Raw genomic sequence first — 19659 nt, forward strand, 5'->3', positions numbered from 1 at the left:
GGCTTTAAGTACACAAGCAGATTTTTTTTCCTCCCTGTCAGTTTACATCTAGGTTTGTAGCTGACATTTTTTCAATGCTTTATGTATTCAGATTAACATAAAAGAAATTTATAGCTCTGGGTTTTTTGCTTAGTATGCTTTATGATTCTAATTCAACCTCCTTGATTAAAAAAAAAAGGCAAAAGAAAATGTGCAAAAAAAAAATTCTGGGTGTATTTCTGTATCACAAAGTCACTAAGAAGGCTAGGAGGAGGTCATTTGCCTTTTTGAGCTTCCTCTCATCACAAAATGCTAACATTTGAATATTTTAAATGATAAGAAACAAGAACACTAGGGATCTCCCATACAATATGGGGGTGATTTGACTCAGAAAAAAGGAACTTAAAACTAAGAGGAAAATATTTATAAAAAAATGTGTGTTGTGTTCACTAGTAGAGGTGAAATTCTACACTGGTCAAAGTGAAAATGAATGAGTTATAGACAGGCAAGACAGACAGACAGACAGACAGACAAGGCTTTATTCTTAGAGGTCAAGTGTTTTCACTGGAAGCAATTTCATCCTCTTGAGTCCAATTTCAGGGAAATTTCTGTAACAGGAGACTACTGATGTCTAAATGTTTTGGCTACATTGGGGCCATAAAATTTCCTACTCAGGCATCCCACAGAGAGAAAGCATATATCCCTAAATACAGAAAAAAGTATCCTCTATTGAGATTCTATCCAATCTCAAGAGTATTTGCAATTTCCCTGTGCCCCAGGGTAATTTTCAAAGGTCAAAGAGAACACAAAAAACTGTGTCTATAAGATAATAAGATCAAAACAGAACTGAAGGTTGGCCTCGGGTAGCTATCTCTAATGCAGTCAGTCACAGGACAATAAAAACTATGGTTTATGTCCAAATAGTCTCCTTGGTCAAGGAGAGACAGACTAGATATAATGGGAACTAAGGGTCAATTCTGATTGGCCTCCACCCAGAACATCACAACTAAACTCAAGAACCTTTCACAGACAAATAATTACACAGCTAATTTAGGTGTTTGCTTTAGAGAGATAATTCAAAGCTGCTTCATCTTCTTAAGCTGGATTTTTCTAAACCAGATAAACATTCTCAATTTATAATAGAATATTGAGCCTCACTTCAACTATGCAACCATTAGAATAAGAAAGTAAAGCAAACTCGACCTTCTTTTATTTTGATGCCAGAAAAACAAATAGAACAGTAGGTGAAAATCATTCTGACAAGTAGATCACATTAACAGCAATTCACACTAAGATAAGGAGATAGATGGGATTTCTGGACCCAGTTCCTCTCTTTGGCCCTTATAGAAGTTAGTTATTGCAACTGATCCAGTTTTCTAATCAGTAAAAATAGATACAGGATAAATAATCTCTGATATTTCTCCCAAATTTACAAAAAAAAAAGTTATTGTTTTGTGTACCAAAAAGGGTAAAACATAATTTTATGAATTGCAGACCTGTACTTCAGTGTGGCTGCATTTCAGTAGCCCTGAAGCAGTCAAATGTATATTCAAAAACCAGACAAAAAGGACTCAGCCAGAACCACACAAATATGAAGAATCCAAGTTACAGACACAGAGAAGCCTCTGAACCAAGCCCTTGTCTGAAATTATACTGTTGATGTATACTACATCGATTTGTTGGATATGTACCAAATTTTTGCTTGAGAGAGAAAAATCATTACAGAAATAGAGAGATGACACATTTTAATCATATTTTCTAAAATATCAGTTGTATAAAAACATGTATATTCTTTGAGAAAATAAAAATCAAACTAGAGATAATACAGATAGTTTAGCAAGAATAGCTCTATTGTGAATAAGCTCTATTGTGAATAAATAGATCCTAAGACCCCACAGAGTAAAAAAAATATGTGCAGTGATTTTTCCTTCTAGCTCCCTAGAAATTATTCAAAAGTCATCATCCTCGTGAGTAGTAGTTAATAATATGACAGATAATTTATTGATGCTATAAACCAAATGAAATATGCACACAGAAAACTTTATCCAAAACGACTGAGGTCTATAGGAACATTTCCTTAAAAGATAGAGACAAGGGAGCATTTTCCACAATGAAGAACTAAATGCCATTCATCAGTGGATTAAATAAAGAAAATCAAAGGTAAAAATTGAGCAACCAGATTGATTGCATAAATCCTCTTCAAAGACAGAAATGTTTATATAGGAATTTCATGACTAAACAAAATGCAAACAAACACTTTTTTCAACCAAGAACTGGAAATCAATAGCTTAATAAGCCTTTCACTTGTTCTTTGTCTTTTTTTTATCATCACTCTCTGACTTTAAAAAAAGAAAATGGAGCATAGCATTTGTTGAAGGTTTACACAGTTATTAAGTCCCAGCCCAATCTTTCAATCTCAAAGTCAATTTAGCAACTAGAAATGACAAAGGAGATCATGTTCCATTGGAGAGAATTGTCTTTCATTATAGTGTAAACTGAAGAATATATTACCTACCACCCACCACAGAAGTATTTCTAGGTTCTAGTTAGTCATTCAACAAATATTTATGCAGTGTCTGTAAGTGGCAGACTGTGCTCTACAGGCATGTGGCAAGGAGAGCTGACCTACTCAGAGAGGCATGCTAAGTTGGTAGGGCTTGTACCCTTTTCTGAAGGATGAGAGAATGTCTTTCTGGAAACCCCAGAGTTCTGTTCTGTGGACAACTATTGATTACATCTACATCCAAAACAGATTCTGATTTTCAACTGTCCTCGCTCACAGTGAGTTCACCAAGTCCTGAGTGAAGCATCAACATGGAGCCAACCCCACATCATCCAACACCATCTGCAAACCAGAGCACAGACCTGGTCTGTATCCATGAGTGATGGTTGCGGCACCAAGCCTGGCTTTGCAGAGACAGCAGTGGGACCCAGTGCCCTCCCCCCAGCATATTCCTATGCTGATGCAAAATATATTTTAAGAGTCTTTGTAAAGAAGTCAAGTGAAAACGTGGATAAACTCAGAACTTTCTAGAATTGAGAAACACACATCCTACCACAAACCAAGTCCTAATTTCTAAAAATAGATGTTCCAGTAAGAGGTAGCTATTAACATAAAAAAGGACAAAATCAGACCAAGGTTACCTCCATATTCCTGCCCCACCCCCTCAACCCATTCCTCTACCTTACAAATTGTTAGAGGAGTAACCTAGATAGCCACACATGTCTTACTCTGTATTGAACATCTGTGATAAAGAGCTAGAAAAAGGGCACTGGCCTTTCACATCAGCCAACCAATTTGTTGTATCCTGTAGCTGGAAATTGTGGAGAACTTATGCATAGGAAACACAGAGTGAATTAAATGACTTAGAGAAATTAGGTTTAGATGATTTTGTAATTCAAAATCAAATTCAGTTTTTAATTTTTGAGAAGTAACTCAAGAACAGTTTTAAACCTTCAAGGAGCAGAAGAGGGCACATTTCAAAGTATTGTCTACCTTTAAACATAACTTTTCTGAAATAAAAGGAGAAAACCCAATCTGTAATCATAATGAAAGTTATTATTTGATTCCAAGTCAAGATTGTTTTTCTCCTTGAAAATTAAGCCCCTAAAGGGCAGCAGGCTGCATTTTCTTTCACTTTGGGGCAACTGGCACACTGTCATTTCTGTCAAAGTACCTTATAAATACTTCAAGGGGATTACAATGGCATAATTTTCACCCTACTCTTTGAAACCATTAGTAACTCTGGTTACTCTGTGCAGATACAATGAAGTTCTATGTTACTTTTGTTGACTTATTCCAACCCAAAGGTTCTATCAGGAAGTCAAAGCACATGCTGTAGCAGACACATGGATGACAGGGTTAGGGCGCAAAATTCAGAGCTTCCCCACAGCATTGCCAGGAACTGCATGCACCCTTATCATACCCATTAACACATCTCGAGATCCACCCAAAACAACAAGTAAAGAAAACAAAGTCACAAAATTCCTGATGCATTTTATACCTTTTATATTTTGCTTTTAGCTTTTCTTTTTTTTTTTACAAATCTTGCCTACTTCTGCGTATTTTCTGGTTTCTCCTGTGCACTTTGTATTATAGTTTCAAAATAACTTACCCAGAGATCCCATACTATGTAGCTCTTTAGATATGTAAAAATGACCAAAAAATACTAAAGCAATAACTATAGTGATGGGATATGCTACTAAATCCCACTACTTACCAAAGTGTGACACATTTTATGGTATCAACAGTGATGTCAAAAAGAAAAGAAGAGAGAGAAGAGTAAATTAGAAAATCCATAGGCTAAACAGGCTTCATTAATTACTGAGCAGGATGCATGCATTCATTAATGTCTACAGATTCATAGCATGGTAATTAATGGGAAATCACTGTATACACATATTTCTGAAAATAATTCATACTTCATTTAAGAGACTCAAAATTTCATCATCCACTATATGTGTGAATGGAAACTATCTTGAGTAATACCCCTCATCCCTAAGTTTGCAAGTAGCCAGTATACCAGAAAATAAAATCCATAAGATGTGAAATTAAACCTTAGGTATTTACTCTCAGTGGCAATAAATGAATATTCTAGAGCAGCAGGCTAAAGGGCCAAAAGTAGGGAAGGCTGCATTGTGGAAGGACGAAGAAGCATTTTTTCTGGAAATGTGTGCGGACAAGTTAGACTCCTTTGAGAGACTGAGAAAATAAGACTGAGGTGGACAAAAGCATGGTCCTTCTGGGTGTCTCAAAAAGAAGTTTTTTTGGGCCTCCCTGGTGATGCAAGGGGATAAAATGCAACCTATGAAGCTGTCACCAGCCACTGCAGCAAGAGTTCAATCCCCAACCAGGGAGCTACACACATGGCGCAGCAGACCTCTCCTGACTCGCCCGCTGCTCCCCTCAGCAGTGTATTTCAGTCAGTCTCCCTGTTCTGCTCCCCACTCTGTCTCCGGTGAATCCTCTCACCCCCCACCCCACGCACCTCTGGCCTGTACCCTGGTTCTTGTATGCATAAATAAATAAATCTTTAAAAAAAAAAAAGTTTTCATTCTGGAATCTGAAGTGACGATGGGATACACCTGAAAATCAAGCCATGTGAGACCACTTTTTCAAGAACTAGCATTAGATAAAAAAGAAGTCGAGTTAGACACCAAAACCTAGCAAGTAAAACCTATAGCTCATTTATAATGATTCCATTAAGACAGGTTGAAAAATGAGATAATGTATAGTTTAAAAATGCTTACATAGATTTCCTTGCAGTAAATCTCTAATTTCTCTTGCCATGTTAAAGATACTACTGAGATCCCAGGGGTCAGTCAAGGAGAAAAGTTTTCTGACCACAGGGTTGTGGTCCTTGGGTGGAGCATGCTACTCTTTGAAACCACAAGTAGCCCAGGTAACTCTGTGCAGGTACAGTAATGTTCTGCTTTCTTCCAATGACTTGTTCCAACCCAAAGGTTCTATTATTAAGTCAAAACACACACTGTAACAGAGATTTTGCCATTGAAGACGCATCCTGCTCTCAGTGGGTGGGATGTGCCTGATGACATGTGCGATATGCTCTCCTGGGAGGGACAGGAGGGAGCTATTGGTGAAGAACTGTGCTGAGGTTGCCCCAGTTTTGGCAAATCTTACTGTGCTTATTTATATCAAACACAGCATCATCATTGCTTCCAATGATTACCCATGTCTCTTGTTCTCATTTTTCCCAACTCTCTAAAATATTCTCCCACATACACATCAAAATTATAAAGAACTGGAGAAACATATTGTGATTCTCACAATCATCTATCCTAAAAGGTCATTTAAACATTTCATCAAACCTGCAGCTGTCTGGGGAAGAAAGTGAGGTGTGTGGCCAGGACAGATGCCAAGGGAGGGGTATCCATCAGTCTTAGAGTGATGCAGACATGTTCCACAAAGAAATCAGAAATGGGGACATTTTCTGTCATTAGGCAGGGATGAAATAGCTACACATTCTTGAAGTCTCTGCTGAATTAAACCTTGATACCAATTAATGAAACCCCCCTGAGAGACATCTAGCCCAAATTCCCAGAAAATCTGGCAGTGCATTGAAATGTAAAGTAGCACTCCTGAAAAAAGAAGGGGTAGGTTGGCATCCTAAACCGATATGAATTATTTGTTTTTCTGCTGCTTTGGATCAGCTACACCACAGCTTCTTTTCACAGGTACAATTACACAAAAGAGGGCTTCTGTTTCATAAAAGTAGCTCGGACACTCCTCAGGGTGCTGAACCCGAGGCTGGCAGTCAGCCCATTCTCTGTGCTCTGGTCTGCTGGTACTTTTCACTTCCACAGTTATCAGCCTGCTTCAGACCCACACCTTCACTCTGACTAGGGACAAAGAAGACCACAGTGGAAATCCTTCTGTATGCTGCTAATAAGCCTATTTAGAGTCAATGAGAAAGCCTCATTTTGCACCAATAAAAGCCTTCACGAGTTCTACTGAATCAGTAAAACTGAAATCTTTCTCTGCACACCCTGTCCTCATTTTACATCAGGCTGAGAGGTGAAGCTCAGCAAAACATCGGATTCGATGACCTCCAAGTTTCCTTTCTTCACTAATGTCCTCTGATTCTCTGTTGGCTAATGGGATTTGAATTTTATTTAAATCATCACATTCTGATGGATCCGAGCCCCTCTTTGGTTTTAGAAAATCTCACTGCTGAATCAGCACATTCAGAATCTTGGATTTCTCTTGGCAAGGAACTGCACATCCCTTCTAAAGTTTAGTTATTATTGCCTTATTCTTTCTGAAAGAGATTTGGGAAAGAGAGAGAATTAGAGGCTATTCTCATTGCCCACAGAAAGACCAGGGAAAGCTTTGGTCTTTCATGAACCATGAACAAAAGGAAAATTCAAGCCAGCACTTTTAATGGCCTTAACCTTATATGTATCATTTTTGCAGATGAAAATCCATATTCCTAACTACTTGGTCACAGTGATGACCATTCTTCTGCAGCTAAAAGTAAAGTGTGGGTTAGTGGTTTAATAGGTAGTGATACAGGGCAGACTGACATTACCTGTTGGCAGACTACTAACTCCTTACCCAGAAAAGAGCCACGTTCTGAGTCATCCCACTATTTAGACATAGTGGAGTGGTTCATAAAGTCATTAAGTGCCACTTTTAACAATACCAGTCCTTCTTTAAAGCTCGATGTTTTACCACAGAGCAATTTGGTAGCCTAAGAGAACCAGAGCCACTTGAACGGTCTTTATGCCAGACATGTACACTGATAGCAACCACCATCACCACCAAAATCTTGAGACAGAAAAAGCTAAGATTTAGCAAGAACTCTTAGAGGTTAAGTTACATATGCAGGATCACACAGCTAAGATGCATTGTTTGAATGACTATAAATGAGACTGAGAACTTGACTAGACACAAAGCCAGAAATACCTAGGTCCTCTTAGGTCTTATGATTCAGTTGATAAACTTGCAAGCACTTTGAACAGGTTTTCACTTACATTGCAAAGAAAATTGCTTAGCTAAAGTATTGACTCTGGGTAGTTAAGTAGCACACCACCATCTGTAAAATAATATTTTGGTAGACTAGAGGGCATGCTGTTTAAAGGAGCCCAGAGGTAAATTCTTTTGATCATTAAGGAACATTCTCTAATATGCGTTTTTTAATTCTACAAATTATATAGAAATATGCCTCAGTGAAATATTGCTGAAATGCTGTATATCATTTTAATGTAAATATATCAAATCACATTTTATTTTCACCGGAAAGTCAGTATTTAAGAAACCCAAGGTGAATCCATTTAACATAAATAAGTTGCCTGAATTTCAAATATCAACCTCTTGATTTATTGTAGATTTTAATTTTTTCATCCTCCCTAAAATAAGACATACACATGTCATGTTAAATAAATCATTTCTATTATTGATAATACATTGTATTAGTTAAGATGTGTTCAGCTGCATATAATGGAAAATTCAATGCAAAATGGCTTTAAAATTGAAATATGACTGTAGAATTGAGGTTACTAGAGAGAGAGAGAAAAGCGAAGTGAGGAGGAATAATGGTGTCTTTGGTAGTGGGTGTGATGTAGTGACATGCATTGGAAGAGGTGTAAACTTATTCCCCTAAGTCATATGCAGTATTGTAAAAACATTGTTAATTATAAAAAATATGAACTTTTAAAAATTGAGAGGGTTTCTTGTTATCTCAGAAGAATGGAAGGTTAATACACAGGTTCAAAGACTTCAGCAGTGACTAAGGTCACTTCTACCTCCCAGTTATGTTAGTCTCAGCAGGTACAGTCCAGACACCAACTGCAGATCTAATAACAAGAACAAAGTGATCCCCACCCCCACACCACCCCTTGAAGGGTCTTGGAGGTTTCCCATCTGTCTCATTGACCAGAATTGTATTACAAGTTACCCTTTCAGCCAAACACCAGCAAGCAGGACAGGACCAATCCAACTGGGACAAACCAATCAGAATTAAGTGAGTTATGTGGGTGTTCATGAAAAGCAAATCACTCTGAGGTCTGTCAATGTGATAGCCATGTGTGGCTATACACATGTAAATGTAAACTAAATGAAATTTAAAACCAGTTTCTCCAATGCATTAACCACATTTCCATTGGTCAAAGGCTACAGGGAACTCGTGGCTATTCCACTGGACAATGCAGATATAGAAACTCTTCTCATCACAGAAAGTTCTATAGGATGATGACGGTCTACTCAAAGGGAAAGTTGCTGCTGGAAGAATAAGCAATGATGTATATAGCAGGCAATATATATCAGCTTTATGCATATTATCTTCTCCTGTAATCTCAAGTATTGTTATCAAGTGTCAGTTCAGTTTGGACTCTCAGTTCGCAGCCAAGGATGGGAAAACATAATTAGAAGGGTTTTGAAGTATCTCACATACCTACAGGAAGGGCATGATAACTACCTTGTTCATAGACAGAACACTTTCTTTTTGTCATCTCTATTTTGGCTACATGTCAAAATCATTCCTCCAGACCTATTTTCAACTCATGGGGAGAGCAAGCTTCCCACATCACATCTCACAATCTCACCCTTCACCCTCCCATCTCCAGACAACCTCCTCCTTTGGTTCCGGTTTTCAATATCCCTTGGAATGTCCCCAGTTATTCATATGTCAAGAAAACGCTCTCAATCAAAAACTCAGTTTCCCAATGCAAGAATCCCTGCTTTGTCCACTCCTTAAAATACTCAATTAATTTCCAAGTCCTAAATATATTTCTTAAAATGTCTTTACTATCTATCTACATCTCTCCGTCTCCTCTGCAGTACAATCATCATAACCTGGACACTATTAGCTCTGGAGGAATTACTGTAGTATCTAATTCCACCACATCCATGTCTCTCTGGTATTATGCTACAGTCAGAATAATCTTTCTTAAAATGGAAATCCGATTATGTCATTGAACTGCTTAACACCTTTTAGTGCCTGTTTATTGCTTTTCAAAACAAATTTCAGCTCCCTTGTGATATATATAAAATCTTATATGATCTGTCCTACACCTAGGTCTGTATCCTTCCCTCTTGTCATTCTCTACCCTACTCCTTACTCCCACAATCATATCTGACTTGTTCAGCAACTCAAACTCTCATCTTTTATTTACTTGCATCTGTGCTTCATTCTATTTGAAGTAGTAATAGTACTGATCACCTCTTCATCTCATCTCAATTCTGCATGTTTTAGTCTTAATATGAATAATCTACTCTTCCTCCCTTCACTACCTTATGTCTCCCTAGACCATGCTTCCATTCACCTAATGTATGTGTTTCATTGCAAACTTGTGAATTAATTACCCATCTTCATGATTAGACTATAAGCCCCATGAGGGCCAGGATCATATTTGTGCTATACACCAATGTGCCCCAGATGTCTAAATAGATGAACAGTACATAATAAGTAAGCTGAGCTGAATTTATTTTTCATTCAACAAACATTTAAAGGAAGAACATTTGTGCCATGTGCCATCCTAGGCAATGGGGTGCAGCAGAGAACAAAGCAAAGTTGTTTCCCTCATGAAGTCTGTGTTCTTAGGGGGAAAGGAACCAAAAGTCTAAGAAACAAACAAACATGTTTCCTACTGAACAGATTCTTAACTGATATTTTCTATCATATTTTCCAAGTTGTCTTGTCACTGTTATTTTACTTCATTGGAGGTAGTATGGTTATATAGGACTTTCCCTCAGAGGGTATAGATGCAGCATTTTTAAGCACAGAGGCACAGCTTTTATAATCAGCAAATCAGATATTCCAGTTAGGCACAAGAATATATGGGTTTCTAAAATCGTTCTCTTCTCTATAATATCAGTGCAATTAGGAATTTAAAGACAAACTACCAGAAGAGTGGACTTTTTTTCATATAGAAAAAGTCTTTATAACTATTTGTATTGAACCTTTTCTTTCATTAAAACTGTTATCCCAGTGCTCGCTTCGGCAGCACATATACTAAAACTGTTATCCCAACAATTAAAATATTTGCCAGAGATTTGCCAAACTAATCCCTATACATCATATTTCTATGCTTATAATGGAGAGTGAGAAGTCCATTTGGTCATCAGCTTTGACCAAAGAACTTATCATTCTATGCATGTGCTAAGCTCTGAGGAAGCAAATCCTACCTACCAGAAAACTACAGACCAATCAATTCATTTTTCTATTATCTTTTTCATAAAATATAAAGATCCTTAAGGAGAGGGACTGGAGAGGCTAGCATGATATAGAAATGATACAGAGTTTTAACAAAAGCCACAAATAATTAAGAAATAAGACTCTCCAAGAGATTTTCTTAATTAGCCTTAGTAAACTGCTCACACTGTATTTTATGTCTCTTTGCCCAAATGGGTACCAATTCTTTATTCAGCTAGAAAGCACTTCTTATTTGGGTGTGTTCCTAAGAGTTTTTAGTAAATCTTTATTTCATCAAGTCATGGTAGCTGTGGGATTTCCTCAAATCCCATGTCTACAGGAATCCCAATATCAATTTCCTAGAAAAAAATTCCTTTTGTAATACAAATGAATAGTCCTTATATTTCCTGTTTTGTGCGCCTTTTTTCGGGATGAGGTAAGGATATCACGTTTTGCCAATGTTGAGCCACCTGTATGATTCTTCCTTAGTTTGTTGTCTTTGTTTTAATGAATCAATTCCCTCATTTGAAGTTAATAAGCATTGAGGAAAAGACAATATCTTCTAATGTTCCTGTACTTGTGTAATCTGTCTGTCATCACCACGGGTTCAAGCCTTAAGATGGGTCTACAGATAACTGGTTCTCAAAGATGCACATCTGTCACTGGGTCATGTATGTTCCATTTCCTATTTTTAAGTCCCTCTGTGTAATGTTCCAAGAATCATGTTCATCCAAATATGTGTAACTCCCAATCAATTAAACTATATTATATTCTTTGCAGAAGTGCATTCTAATTTCTATTTTTGGCTCTATGGAATGGTACTTCACTGTTTTAAATGTGAATATTACAGAAACTTGAAGTTCACTCTAATCAGAGGAATGAATCCTTATGCCTCCACAATTCCTAAGTATCAGTGCCTCGCACATGAAGGTCATCAATCTGATCCCCTCAGTAGTCAGGGTGCTTCACAAAGAAAATACTTTATCTTAGATGGCCATTGACAAAACATTCAGGGCACAATATTGGGAGAAAATGGTGCAATGAGTCAGTACAACTTAGCCCTTCACTGGAAAAGACCTGCAAGGTTGAACAATCCATTGTCAAATCACATTCCAGCCTTCCTAACTTTCAGGTAACTAGAGGACTTCAGTCAGACTCCCTCTGGCTGGCTAGATGGGTCTCGATTTCCTTTTATGCAAAAAAGAGAACAGAGCAAAATGATCTCTATAGATCTTTTCCACTCCTTTATGTATGTTTATGACTGACAGTGCAGTTTTTTTTAAGTTTTCAGAATATTTTTGGATCCTGACATGGCAAACTTTGCAATCTACTTTGCAGATTTTGGAGAAACAGGTGCATCTGTGTACAGTTCTTTAAATTTAGTAATTAAGCTTCTCACATTCAGATTTCCTAATGAGACACACACACACATACACACACACACATTATTGTATCTTTATACTTTACTGATCTAAAATACTTATTGAAGATAATTTATAGAAAAAAGGCTAATTGTGAATTTTTGCATTTGACAATTTACAGTCTTATTTAGATGCTCTTCTTATGTCATCTTGAGTTTATCAGTAATCTTTTTATTTTTTTTATTTTTTTAAAGATTTATTTATTTATTCATACAAGAGCTGGGGTACAGGCCAGAGATGCAGGGGGTGAGAGGATTCACCAGAGACAGAGGGGGGAACAGAACAGGCAGATTGACCAAAGTACACTGCTGAGGGGATCAGCGGGTGAATCAGGAGAGGTCTGCTGCGCCATGTGAGTTGCTCCCTGGCCAGCAGGGGATTGAATTTATGCTGCAGAGGTTGCAGATTGCTTCATAGTGTGATGCTTAACCCCTTGTGCCACCAGGGAGGCCCCTAGTTTATCAGTAATCTTTAACACAGTTGGATATCTAATCTGATAACTAAGCATCAGGTGCTGTTGCTATATCCCTAAACTAACTCAAACACTCTCTTCTACTAAAAGTGTGGCCCAGAGCCCACTGGCATCCATACCCCTGGGGACTGGTCAGAAATTCAGACTGCCTCACCTTAAATCCATGAAATCAAAATCTTCATTTTAACCAGGTGCTCTGGTGATTTGTGTGCACAGTAAAGTTTTAGAAGTGTTATTATACATTATAGTGCTTCCCGCACTGCTTTAAACAGGTAGTTTTTTTTTCTACAAGGGGATGAATAAATGAGCAAACTAACAGTAATTTAACAAAGCACTATAACTCAGTGCTATTAAATTTAGAGTTATGGAAGCTTACAGCTGATAGTTTCTCCTTTAAAAAAAAAAATATGGTCCAATATCTACTCTTATAAATGGCAGGGGGCCAGACAACTGGATGTAAAGGTTTATTCTGGGACTCCCCAGTGGCACAGTGGTTGAGCACTGGGCTGCGAAGCTGCCGCAGCCTCTGCAGCACCGGTTCGATCCCCGGCTGCCGTGGAGGGTCCCACATGGCTGATAGACCTCTCCTGCCGCCCGCTGCTCCCCTCAGCAGTGTGTTTCATCAGTCTGCCTGTTCTGTTCCCTGCTCTGGCTCTGGTGAATTCTCTCACTCTCCCGCACTTCTGACTGTGCCCAGTGCTTGTATAAATAAATAAATCTTTAAAAAAAAAATAAAAAAGAAAAGGCTTATTCTGTTCAAGACTCACTCACAAATACTACATATGTTATTGAAAATCAATATGAAGATTAAAATATTTACTGTTTTCTATAGGATTAAAGAATTATAGAACCAATATTATTTTTGTTTCACTTTATAAGCTGGTGATTCTAAAATTCCATAATGTATTGCTGTGCTAAAGAATCATGAAGAGAAAAAAATATTTTTGCACTATGTGATAAAAATTCTGAACTCAGTAAATGTGAAAGTAAATTGAGGATATAAAAGTCAAGGACAAATTCAAATAAAACCAGACCAGGTTCTGGTTACAACTCTAGAGACTAAAAGTGTGATTTTTTAATAATTCACTTAATTTCTATGGGTTCTAGTTTCTTCATCTAGAAATGAGAGTATGATACTGACTTTATGTCCTACTCTAACATTCTGAAGTCTAGTATGTCTAAAATCAATGCCTGGCTTTTCATCTCAGATGCATCTATTGAAATTCAATATGGACTCTCAGAAGTGGCATAAATAAGTCATCTGGGGTCTCTGTTGCTGTACTTGCTAAGAGAATAGGAGCATGTGGACTAATGGTACCTCCAAGGTGCTAATGTGCCTGAGTTTTACTCGAAGCAAGGGACACATGAGAAAGGCAGAACACATTTTAACACAGGAATAGTTATCTTGGCTTCCTTCATTCTGAAACACTAAATCCCCTTGTTAACTACCCAATATACTCATAAGGTCTCCATGAGTGCTGGGTGAATGGGTGGAAACTTGTACCATTCATGGCCTCCCAAAGCAAATAGAGGACTGGTGAGAGGTAGTTACACCTGAAAAGCTGTCTAGCTACTCTGGCACTAGAAAGTAAACTGACAAGGCCTTTCAGGGAGCTAATTATTGAGCCTGCTATTTGGTTCACTGACAGGATTGCTTGTTTGTAGGAAGAAACATATTTTTGCATTGCTTTTTCCATTACCGCTATTTCTATCATCATAAATAAGAATCAATAGGCCATTTCAAGTAGCATATGCACACCACCATTTAGCATCAGAATATTAACTGTATGCAGGCTAAACAGTCGCGCCACAACTTCCTGGCTGATGATTAATACCCAAGAGAAAAGGAAAGCCCTTCATTTCCACAAGACAGTGTGTGTCTGTGTGGGCAGATTGAGGGCAAGAGTGGTCCATGCCTGGTCTCTGTATTTGTAGCACAGCACCTGGCACAAGGCAGGCTTTGCAAAATGAATAAATTAGTGAATGAATGAGGGATGGATGGATGGACGGATGGATGGATGGATGGATGGATGGATGAGTGAAGCAAAGAATGGCTTTGGGCTGCTAGATGGAACAAACTGGATTTATTGGGTTGGTTAAGGGGTGTTTTGATAAGGGCAGAGCTATTGACAACTCATGAGGGAATAAAGAAGGCTAAGACACAGTGCGAGCCGAGAGAGAGATAGAAAGAGAGAGAGAGAGAGAGAGCGTTTGAGGAGCAGCTCACACTACAAGGTCAGACCCTGCAATATTCACTATCAGGCCTCAGAAAGGAAGACAAGAAATCAGAGTGGCAGTTTTCACAGTCAGATGGGACCGAAAGATTCACCACTGCCATAAGGGTCTTGCTGAAAAAAGCAATACCAGGGGGGGATCTGATCAGAGAGAAGAGAGGAAAAGGGGAAAATGAGGTGGTAAAGGGGACAGAAAAGGAGTTCAGGTAGAGGCCTGAGAGGGGGAAAGGGTATGTGGAAAATGTATAAAGACAGGGAGGGGCCTCCCCTGGTGGGGCAGCAGTTGAGCTCCGGGCTGCGAGGTTGCCCGCAGCCTCTGTAGCACCAGTTCGTTCCCGGCCGCCGGCAAGGGTCCCACAAAAAAAAAAAAAAAAAAGACAGGGAGAGATGATGAAGACCCCAAATCTCCAGGGAGTGGGTGGGTGTCCGGGTTGTGGGGAGTAGAAAGGCATTAAGGCTGGAGGAGAATGAGGCAGCCAGAGTGGGAATGAAGGAGGGAGAGGTCAGATAAATGTCTATAAAATAACACCCATCACCACTGATAACAAGTATAAAAGAATCCTTTTTTCTTTTTGAGAAAGACAAAGGGAATTTTAAGTAGGATTAAGTAGTGGTAGCTTTCAGAACTCAGCAGCTCTCAGAAGCAATAATAACTACATAAATAGCTAAGTGGATGGTAGGAATTACCTCACTTTGGAAGTTGGCCAGCATATCAAAGTTAACAGTAATATCACATCTTTTTGAAAGCTTTCCTGAGATTCTAGGGGGAAAAATCATCTCAGAAAACTGTTTGCACTGAATTAATTTTAGGAAAAGGATGCTCTTCACTGCTTGAAGACATTCTATCTCCTGAAAATTGATGACAGAAGCCCTACCCTGCTGGGAAGTACTCTCTTACCCATGTAAATACATTGCCAGTATCGCCCCCAATGGAAACAAATAATTGTGTTCACAGAGTCCATCACCTAGTAAGATTTTGCTCAGAAGGTAACCCACAAATGATGCCCTTAATGCAGCACACAAAATGGGCAGATACGCTACTTTCAAATAGTTCCCTAAATTTTTGATTCACTGTGCATATATAAAACATAAAAATTGTAAGGTCAATTTTTTACATTAAATCCTCATTCATTTATTTTAATATATTTTATGTTACTATTATTAGTTGCTATAACATTGGTTGACATCATCGTTTGTGTAATACAAGTATAGGATCTCCCCACTCCAGTGTTGTTTCCACATCACACCCACCACCGAGACATGCGTAGTCCACTCCACCACCATGGTCCACTGTGTTCATTCCACATCTTGCTCTTGCTCTTCAAACTACCTTGGCCCCTCTGGCAGCCTCAATTCTAAGTCAGCTTTCTAGGGTTAGTTCTTAGGTTAGCTTTATCTGACCCTTTGTTCGATTTCTTTATATTCCACATATAAGTGATACCATCAGATATTTGTCTTTCTCCTTCTGACTTAGTTCACTTAGCATTATCCCCTCCAGCTCCATCCATGTTGCTGCAAATGGCAAGAATTTATCCTTTTTGATAGCTGAGTAGTATTCCATTATGCATATATACCACATCTTCTTAATGTACTCACCTGTCATTGGACACTTAGGTTGTTTTCTTAGCTTGGCTATTGTAAATAGTGCTGCAAGGAGCTTGGGAGTCTATGTTTTCCTTCAAATTAGTGTTTTTATATATGTTGGAATTGCATACAGCCAAAGTTTGACACATGCACATCTGTACACATTCATTTCTTAATCATATTGAGTCAAACAAATTACATAAATAATTTTCCAAGCCTTGGGCACACATCTACTTGTGAATACCCTGTACTTTTTTTCCTCTTACGTATGTTTGATCACTAACATGCTGGAGCATTTCTCCTTCTCCAAAACAGAGATGAAAACTGTGTAGAGGGTAATTTGGAGCATAAATAGTTCTCTTGCCATCTGGAAACATGCATGTGTTACTGTTTTTGTTTTGCTTTGTTTCTTTAAGTTAGAACTTTGTATGTTTTTCCTACCCAGAGACAAGTTATTTCAGTATTACCCACAATAGAAATTGCATAAAAAATTTGCCTTTCCCCCAGGCTGCACTTATCTTAGTTCTTGGACCAAACACCATTTTCATTGCACTAGAAATAGTTCTAACTGGACAGATTGTTACAATTTTAGCAACACCTAAAAACATCAAAGAAATCAGAAATAGACCTGCCACCATATCTGGATCCTACCACAACCCAGATCAGTATTTATGCCTGAAATAAGTATTCAGTATACACGAGCTACAAATGCTAAGAGGAGACACACCAGCATTGCTGTTTCTGCGAAACAGGATTTTAGACCAAAAAAAAAAAAAAAAAGGCTATTCTTAAAGCAGTTTGTTAAAAGTTTATGTGGTTAGACAATAATTAATTTCCTACTGATTTAATCATATAGACACACACATTTAAAAAGAACTAAGTTTCAAAAACTGGTGTTTTTTCAAGGATAAAGTCTGAACATCTGTAGCCTTTTGACTGTAGATGATCAAACCAACTCAGAATTCAGAATTAACCACAGTGTAAAATAGAGCTGAGTGAAAAACACGGAAGGTCATCCATGCATAAACGCCTTTCTAATCCTTCTGTAAGTGGCCCCTCTTTATTTCCCATTATTCCTGGACATGCATCCACCTCACCTACAAATGGATCTGTCACTGGTCATACATCTCCCTGCCGCATCCTCCTCCATGCCCTGCTTTGCTGACCCACCTGTTCCCTCACCGTGGGTGCTTTTTCTCAAATTTTTCTCATTAGCAAACATTCATCTTCTCCATGAAGCTTTGAATTGTACAACTGGGATTTACAATCTGCATTCCCTAAACTTCCTTAATAACTATGTCCAAACTTAACATTTCATTATGCGATCTCTTCCCCCACACACACTTAAGTATGTGTTTGCATTTTATTTAAAGGGACAACCTCTTAATGCCTTTCCCTAAAGTTTCTGTCAATAGCTTATGCCACATTTAATTTCTCTTTCTCTGGTTATTCTTCTGAATAGCATGTTTGCTGAAGACATGCTTAAATGTGCCCCATCTAAGGAAATCTGCAATCTTTTTTCCATTTTCTGTTTGTCTCTGTCTCAAGTCCTCAAAAGTTGAAGCCCTCTCTCTCTCTTCTTTATCCTCACCACACTGCTCTGTAGCACTGAAACTGCAAGCCCCATCATCTCTTCTGCCAGCTGAGATGACACTGATGCCCAGTTCATCCCTGTCCCCCAAACCCACATGCTTGCTTTCCTCTCTGGCTCCTGCTCTTGAGTCCTTGGTTGTTAGCCCTCATCTCTGCTCAGTCTCCTATGGGAACTGCACCTCTAATTCCCAGGTCTCCATCTAATGCTAACTCATCTGTATTTTCAGTGTGGGAATCTCTGTGGGGTCCTGGACCTTATGCTGCCTCTTGCTGGGCAGTTCCATGGGGCTATTAACCAAATCCAAATTCACTATTCATTCTCTCTTCTCTGTTAACTACATCACTCATTTCCTAGAACTTGCTGGTACATATTGAACAGTCAGATCTTCATCCCTTACCAATAACCACAGGGTTAAGTCTCCATGTGCCATAAACACATACTAGGACCTCTGTCCTCTGTGTCCAAGCACCAAATGGTACATCCTTGTTTCAGCCATCACCACCCATCACCAGGACAACTGGATGAGTCCTCACTGAACTTTCTCCTTTCCCTCCCCTAAATTCCAATCCTCCTTACACTTCTGCTGCCAGAGGAATCTTCAATACAGTAATTCCAGCCTACAGGTAGGAGAAAGCCCACACACCTCAGCTCTGGAGCTCAAGAATTCAAACTTGGGCCTCCCCTGGTGGCGCAGCAGTTGAGCGCTGGGCCGCGAAGCTGCCCACAGCCTTTGCAGCGCCAGTTCGAGCCCTGGCCACCAGCGAAGGTCCCACATGGCGTGCAGATCTCTCCTGCTGTGCCTGCTGCTCCCCTCAGCAGTGTGCTTTGTCACTGTTCTGTTCCCCGCTCTGGCTCTGATGAATTCTCTCATCCTCCCACACTTCTGACTGTACCCAGTGCTTGTATAAATAAATAAATAAATAAATAAATAAATAAATCTTTAAAAAAAAAAAAAAGAATTCAAACTTCAAGCCCTCGCATGATCTGGCCCCAGCCTATTCCTTAGCTTTCGCTCCTTCTCACATACTATGCTCCCTCTCACTTATTCCAAACTCTCTTCTCTAAATATTTTTTTTTCCTGTATCTGGAAGAAAACAGACTTGCCCTGTAACCTGGCATGGGACACCCTCCAACCGTCACCTGGCTGCCGACTTCTTGCCATGCAGGGCTCTCCTCCTTGATGAAGCAAACTCTGTTCCTACAATCTAATGGTTCCCATTTTCCCGACAACACCAGGTCACTCTAGCACATTTACTGTTTCTTCTATGCATTTCTCAGGACCTGGTGGTCTCTCCCTTTATATGTTTACTTATTTTGTGCTGCTCTTCTCACACTAGGATGTAAGTTCCCTGACCATACACCTTGTCTGCATTCATTCATTCCAGCTCCTGGGACAGTGCCCAGCACATGGGAAAGATCCCGCACAGGGCGGGATCCCGCCACAGGGCGGCGCCAAATCTCACATACCCATCCTCACTCTGCTTACATGTCTTCTCTAGCACTTATTGCGTGGCATCTCTTATTTGAACAACTATTTGCAAAGGAAGAGAGGAGAGGGAAAGGAAGACATATCAGAATATGGGGGCGGGAGGGAGGAAGGCAGGAGTGTGGTTATAAAATGCTCATTCAAGTTTTATAGTTTCACTGTAGATTTATGCATCTTTGTTAGAATTATCCCTGATATTTTATGGATTTTTTATTATGCTATAAAATGTATTCTTTA

General features: G+C 38.9%; 1 protein-coding gene across 7 annotated transcripts in view; it reads right to left on the bottom strand.

Moving 5' to 3' along the window:
* GRM8 (glutamate metabotropic receptor 8) overlaps positions 1–19659 on the bottom strand; it is an 811967-nt gene that overhangs the window by 356171 nt on the left and 436137 nt on the right. The gene's annotated exons all lie outside the window — the stretch shown is intronic.

Source organism: Talpa occidentalis, unplaced genomic scaffold (genome assembly GCF_014898055.3).
Source record: "Talpa occidentalis isolate TD23 unplaced genomic scaffold, MPIMG_talOcc4v2.1, whole genome shotgun sequence".
Lineage (NCBI taxonomy): Eukaryota > Metazoa > Chordata > Mammalia > Eulipotyphla > Talpidae > Talpa > Talpa occidentalis.